Raw genomic sequence first — 7183 nt, 5'->3', positions numbered from 1 at the left:
TTATGATTTCTCAGGTTTTTGGGTACTGTAGCGCCTCCGACAGGCCAATTTGAACCAAACTTGGCCTACCTCACAAGGACCTCAGTGTATAAAAGCCTTTTAAATTGGGAGTTGATCACTTACATGGTTTATGAGTTATAGCAATAAAGGTCATTTATGGCATGGCCAGAAGGATATAATGGAAAAATTGACCAATCAGACAAATAAAAATGCAACATTTTTTTCATATTTAGTTAACTACAGTGTCTACAGATTATGCCTATGCCATTTTTGCCATCATTGGATCAAATTCCTAGGACTAGTTCTTAAAGAGCTATTTTCAAACAATTGATGAATGTGACAAAAGTATGCATTTTTTAAAAGGACTTGTAATTGCAAAGTTGTCAGGTCTACTGCAAGGTATAAAAAGAAACAAGTTGCATGTTCCTAAGTGAAAATTTGGAGGAGTTATGCATGATTTTCACAAATAGCGCCACCTAGTGGCCAAATGTTTCAACACTGCACAGTATGACACATAGTCCTGGGATATGCACAGTGATGAGGTTTCATGTTGATTGGCCAATGGTAAGTCTGTCAAATGGCCAATTAATTCAAATAAAAATTAATTGGCTCATGGCGGCCATGTTTTTTGAGTGATGAGGTCATCATTGTGTGCCTTGATACAACTTGGGCCCCTGATGATGCCTGTAAAGTTTGGGCTTGATGTGACTAATGGTTTCTGAGAAACAAATTTCCCCATGTTATAGCGCCCCCTATTGGACAATCGTGGCCAGCTTTGACCTGTGACCTCTGAGTCATGTGCCCTAACAACTGATAAATTTTCATAAAGATAGGTCAAAGCATTGCTGAGATATAGCTGCTGAAGTAAATTTGGCCACGCCTCAGAGCTATTGATTGACATGTGACAACCAGACTGTATACCAATGTCACAGTTTTGTTGATGTTCCTTGATAATGAGATTCTTGTGAATATTTTGACACCAAGATTGTGGTGATCAGATGAAAAACCAGGGACTAGTATAAAAAAGTAGGTTTTGCATATTATGCAAATTAGCAAAAAATCTAAGTAGGCGGAGCTTAATAATTTTTGTACCATTGTTTTTGGCTTGACCCAAGGAATCCATCAGAAGTGGAATTTTCTTTCTAGGACCTACGGTGTGGGAGATATGGGCCAAAATGCAAAAAACTGCGCTATAGCGCCACCATCAGGCCAATTTAGGCCTCTGTACTTAAGCGTGGTCCTGCAAAGAGACTACACCATTCTGCCAACTTTGGTGTTTCTGGGCCTTACGGTCTAGGCTGCAGTATGCGTTTTATGCGGAGAAAAATAATAATAAATATAGCCGCAAGCGGCAATTGGCGGGTTCACACACGAATAGGCTTCTTGGCCTCAATAGGCAGAGGCCCAAAAGGTCCTTTAGACCCCAAAATGTGAAAAGAAGCTGTTTGAGTGGAAAAAATGCACAAATAAATCAATGTGCAAAAAAAGGTTCAATTGGGGCACTAAAGGCCCAAAAGGATCAAAATAATATGTATTGGCAAAATTATTCAGATCACAGAACTAAATCACATGCTGAGATCAGCTTTGTGTGTGTTTGTGTGGTGTTTCATGTGAGAAATAGTTTTCAGTCAGTTCCTGTGTTTGGCCACTAGATGGAGCCCAAGTACTATCATACTGATATCTCATTAATCTCAGTAATGCAATGACATTTTGGTGAATTAAAAGGTTCATTTCTGGTCAGGCAGTGCACTTTTTGTTATGAGATGTAATTGCAATGTTATAGACCTCATTGATCTGAATCATACAAGCCCCATTACTTGTCTGTATTCTGCATAACAAGATTGCTGCGTGAGTTTTTATGATTTCTCAGGTTTTTGGGTACTGTAGCGCCTCCGACAGGCCAATTTGAACCAAACTTGGCATACCTCACAGGGACCTCAGTGTATAAAAGCCTTTCAAATTGGGAGTTGATCACTTACATGGTTTATGAGTTATAGCAATAAAGGTCATTTATGGCATGGCCAGAAGGATATAATGGAAAAATTGACCAATCAGACAAATAAAAATGCAACATTTTTTCCATATGTAGTTAACTACAGTGTCTACAGATTATGCCTATGCCATTTTTGCCATCATTGGATCAAATTCCTAGGACTAGTTCTTAAAGAGCTATTTTCAAACAATTGATGAATGTGACAAAAGTATGCATTTTTTAATAGGACTTGTAATTGCAAAGTTGTCAGGTCTACTGCAAGGAATAAAATGAAACAAGTTGCATGTCCCTAAGTGAAAATTTGGAGGAGTTATGCATGATTTTCACAAATAGCGCCACCTAGTGGCCAAATGTTTCAAAACTGCACAGCATGACACATAGTCCTGAGATATGCACAGTGGTGAGGTTTCATGTTGATTGGCCAATGGTAAGTCTGTCAAATGGCCAATTAATTCAAATAAAAATTAAATGGCTCATGGCGGCCATGTTTTTTGAGTGATGATGTCATCATTGTGTGTCTTGATATCACTTGGGCCCCTGATGATGCCTGTAAAGTTTTGGCTTGATGTGACTAATGGTTTCTGAGAAACAATTTTTCCCATGTTATAGCGCCCCCTATTGGACAATCGTGGCCAGCTTTGACCTATGACCTCGGAGTCATGTGCCCTAACAACTGATAAAATTTTATGAAGATCGGTCAAAGCGTTGCTGAGATATGGCTGTTTAAGTAAATTTGGCCACGCCTCGGAGCTATTGATTGACATGTGACAACCAGACTGTATGCAAATCTCAAAATGTTTTTAAGCAACTTTGATAATGAGATTCTCCTGAATATTTTGACACCAAGGTTGTGGTGATCCGATGAAAAATCAGGGAGTAGTACAAAAAAGTAGGTTTTGCATATTATGCAAATTAGCTAAAAATCTAAGTAGGCGGAGCTTAATGGTTCTTGAGGCTTTTTTGTTTGGCTTGAGCCAAGGAATCCATCAGAAGTGGAATTTTGTTTCTAGGCCCTACGGTTTGGGAGATATGGACCAAAACGCAAAATGGTGCGCTATAGCGCCACCATCAGGCCAATGTGGGTCTCTGTGCTTTAGCACGGTCTCGCAAAGAGACTACACCATCCTGCCAAGTTTGGTCTCCCTGGGCCTTACGGTCTAGGCTGCAGTATGCGTTTTATCAGTAGAAAAATAATAATAAATATAGCCGCAAGCGGCGATTGGCGGGTTCACACAAAAAAAGGCAAAAAAGCCCAAAGGGTCTTTTAGACCAACAAATTGGCCTCTTGGCCTCAATAGGCAAAAAGAAGCCCAATAGGTCCTTTAGACCCAAAAGTGAATAGAAGCTGTTTGAGTGGAAAAAATGCATAAGTAAATCAATGTGACAAAACATTCAATTCAACTGAGGCACTAAAGGCCCAAAAGGATCAAAATAATGTGTATTGGCAAAATGATTCAGATCACAGAACTAAATCACATGCTGAGATCAGCTTTGTGTGCGTTTGTGTGGTGTTTCATGTGAGCAATTGTTTTCAGTCAGTTTCGGTGTTTGGCCACTAGATGGAGCCCAAGTACTATCATACTGATATCTCATTAATCTCAGTAATGCAATGACATTTTGGTGAATTAAAAGGTTCATTTCTGGTCAGGCAGTGCACTTTTTGTTATGAGATGTAATTGCAATGTTATAGACCTCATTGATCTGAATCATACAAGCCCCATGACTTGTCTGTATTCTGCATAACAAGATTGCTGCGTGAGTTTTTATGATTTCTCAGGTTTTTGGGTACTGTAGCGCCTCCGACAGGCCAATTTGAACCAAACTTGGCCTACCTCACAAGGACCTCAGTCTATAAAAGCCTTTCAAATTGGGAGTTGATCACTTACATGGTTTATGAGTTATAGCAATAAAGGTCATTTATGGCATGGCCAGAAGGATATAATGGAAAAATTGACCAATCAGACAAATAAAAATGCAACATTTTTTCCATATTTAGTTAACTACAGTGTCTACAGATTATGCCTATGCCATTTTTGCCATTATTGGATCAAATTCATAGGACTAGTTCTTAAAGAGCTATTTTCAAACAATTGATGAATGTGACAAAAGTATGCATTTTTTAATAGGACTTGTAATTGCAAAGTTGTCAGGTCTACTGCAAGGTATAAAAAGAAACAAGTTGCATGTTCCTAAGTGAAAATTTGGAGGAGTTATGCATGATTTTCACAAATAGCGCCACCTAGTGGCCAAATGTTTCAACACTGCACAGTATGACACATAGTCCTGGGATATGCACAGTGATGAGGTTTCATGTTGATTGGCCAATGGTAAGTCTGTCAAATGGCCAATTAATTCAAATAAAAATTAATTGGCTCATGGCGGCCATGTTTTTTGAGTGATGAGGTCATCATTGTGTGCCTTGATACCACTTGGGCCCCTGATGATGCCTGTAAAGTTTGGGCTTGATGTGACTAATGGTTTCTGAGAAACAAATTTCCCCATGTTATAGCGCCCCCTATTGGACAATCGTGGCCAGCTTTGACCTGTGACCTCTGAGTCATGTGCCCTAACAACTGATAAATTTTCATAAAGATAGGTCAAAGCATTGCTGAGATATAGCTGCTGAAGTCAATTTGGCCACGCCTCAGAGCTATTGATTGACATGTGACAACCAGACTGTATACCAGTGTCACAGTTTTGTTGATGTTCCTTGATAATGAGATTCTTGTGAATATTTTGACACCAAGATTGTGGTGATCAGATGAAAAACCAGGGACTAGTATAAAAAAGTAGGTTTTGCATATTATGCAAATTAGCAAAAAATCTAAGTAGGCGGAGCTTAATGGTTCTTGAGGCTTTTTTGTTTGTCTGGAGCCAAGGAATGCACCTGAAGTGGAATTTTGTTTCTACGACCTACGGGGTGGGAGATATGGACCAAAACGCAAAATGCTGCGCTATAGCGCCACCATCAGGCCAATGTGGGTCTCTGTACTTTAGCACGGTCCCGCAAACAGACTACACCAGTCTGCCAAGTTTGGTCTTCCTGGGCCTTACGGTTTAGGCTGCAGTATGCGTTTTATCCGGAGAAAAATAATAATAATAATAAGAAGAAAAAAAAAAAAAAAAAAGAAGAAAAATTCGAGCAATTACAATAGGTTTCCCACACTACGTGTGTGAACCCTAATAAGAAAAACCCGAGCAATTACAATAGGTTTCCCACACTACGTGTGTGAACCCTAAAAAAGAAAAATTCGAGCAATTACAATAGGTTTCCCACACTACGTGTGTGAACCCTAATAAAACCATCCTTCTGATTAGACAAATTAAACAGGATGGACCCTTAAACCCTGAAACCTGTATGCATTGGTTGTACCAAATATAAAGTGAAATTCATTACTTTCATCACAAAAGTGAAATATTAATGTAAGGTGGAGAATTACAGTATTCTGGTAGACACCACCCATTAAAGGCTTTATGTTCCATGCCACTAGTTTTTTATTTTATTATATTCAGTTATTTTGTGTCCCAAGTCTCCAAGCTGTTTTATATACACTGAAATTGTTATGTTTTAATACATTTATGTCTGAAAATAACCCTATAATGCCTAATTTCATTATTTTCAGAATAAGCTGGGCCAATTCCTTACATTACTGTCGTGAATTGTTTAGGATGGACTATCTGAAAAAGACTAAACTGTTTAGGAGAGATTTTGAGAATGAAAAGTGATGCTACAAGTGATGCTTTCTCCAGCTGCAATTCAGTTGCAATTTAAATGACCTTCCTTAGACACTAGGTGGCAGTGTGAAACTATTTGAAACTTTTCACATCCACTTCTCCTCACATTAGTAACTCCATCAAGTAGTCTGTGCTTAGCTGACACTCGTAAACTACAGGTAAGGAAGGTGAACCATTTGACCCAGAGGATTTTTTTAGGAAATGAGAAAGCTCATTACATACAGGTCTCGAGCAAGGGAGTAATCCCAAACTCCTGGAAATGAACTGTAGTTTAATTCAAAGTTTAACTTATTCCCAGAAAGCCAGCAAGAAAGAACAGTAGAATGGTGGAGCATCAAATCAATGTTAATGCAGTTTTAGTGGAATGTTTAATAAAATAAGCCCAATACACAAATGAAATAATTAGTCATAGAGGCTCATGACATGAGTTCATTGAGTATTTTAGCTGACATGGTGTGTATTCATCATAAGTATACCTCCTTGCTAATGACTCATTCCATTAACCTCTACCATTACCAGTGATGTCATTTACACAGCACAATGACCCTGGATGTAAAACTAACCATTTTGTTCTAAAGCGTTGGTGTAAATTTTAAATTGCTAATATCTTTTAAATATGCTCCATATCTGGAAAAAACTAAGAGTGTGTCAAAATCAGTGAACAGACTGGTATTTACTGAATGTCAGTGTGTTGTAATGTGAGCGTAATATTTGTTCTGGAAGTAAAATTGGCTGACATTAGATACTGATACTGATTAGATACTGTGTGGGTGAGGAACTTACTCTGTCTGAGAGGTGTAAGCTTGCTTCACTGGGTCATCTTAGTCTTGTGATGAGGAAGAGTTTAGGCACAGTGGTCTCATCAGCCTGTGGGTGGGTGGTAGCCTTGTTATTAAAGAGAAAGACAAACAGCTTTCTTCTAAAACAGAAGGTGATTTCTGTTCAGTATAGTATACTGTTAAAATAGTATAAAAATATCTTACCGGTCTAAGTGTAAAATAATCATCAAACATAATGCACCTCATCATATATTTTTGTTGTTGTTCAATTGTTTTATCATGGAGGGCACATTTAATCACCAAAAATTTGAGCCACAAACACACACTCAAAGGTTTTCACCTTTTCTAAAATGTGGATTAGACAGGACGGAGGCAAAACGACAGAAGCTCTCATGGTGATACCAGATACTCTGAGGGCTCTACTTCAATAGGTACGGGTACATTATTGTACATTTAGTCGACGTTCAGTTGTTTTTTCTGTAAATAAAATTTCTGTAAGAAAATGTCGGCTAGTTGTTTTGTTATATCCTTGTTTGGTCGTTTTGAAAACTTAGCCTTTGCCATTAAATTGAAGACAATCACACAGATAACGGTTCTTCTGGGGCGCGTGCCTGCTGCGGCCGCGCGCACGTGCACGAGCTGACGTTATGAAAGCAGGAAGCGGAGTCCCGTTGAT

The 7183-nt window shown here is 38.6% G+C and overlaps 1 long non-coding RNA gene across 1 annotated transcript; it reads right to left on the bottom strand.

Moving 5' to 3' along the window:
* Positions 1 to 1345: 1345 nt before the first annotated feature.
* Positions 1346 to 7162, bottom strand: LOC143497144 (uncharacterized). Its single transcript, XR_013125697.1, has 3 exons — positions 6712 to 7162; positions 6512 to 6595; positions 1346 to 1441 (listed from the first exon to the last, which is right to left on the bottom strand). It is a non-coding gene; the product is annotated as an uncharacterized LOC143497144 (long non-coding RNA).
* Positions 7163 to 7183: the final 21 nt, after the last annotated feature.

The sequence above is a fragment of the Brachyhypopomus gauderio genome, unplaced genomic scaffold (assembly GCF_052324685.1).
Source record: "Brachyhypopomus gauderio isolate BG-103 unplaced genomic scaffold, BGAUD_0.2 sc100, whole genome shotgun sequence".
Lineage (NCBI taxonomy): Eukaryota > Metazoa > Chordata > Actinopteri > Gymnotiformes > Hypopomidae > Brachyhypopomus > Brachyhypopomus gauderio.
Note: the sequence above shows the minus strand (reverse complement) of the source record. Positions and strands in the feature narration are given on the sequence as shown.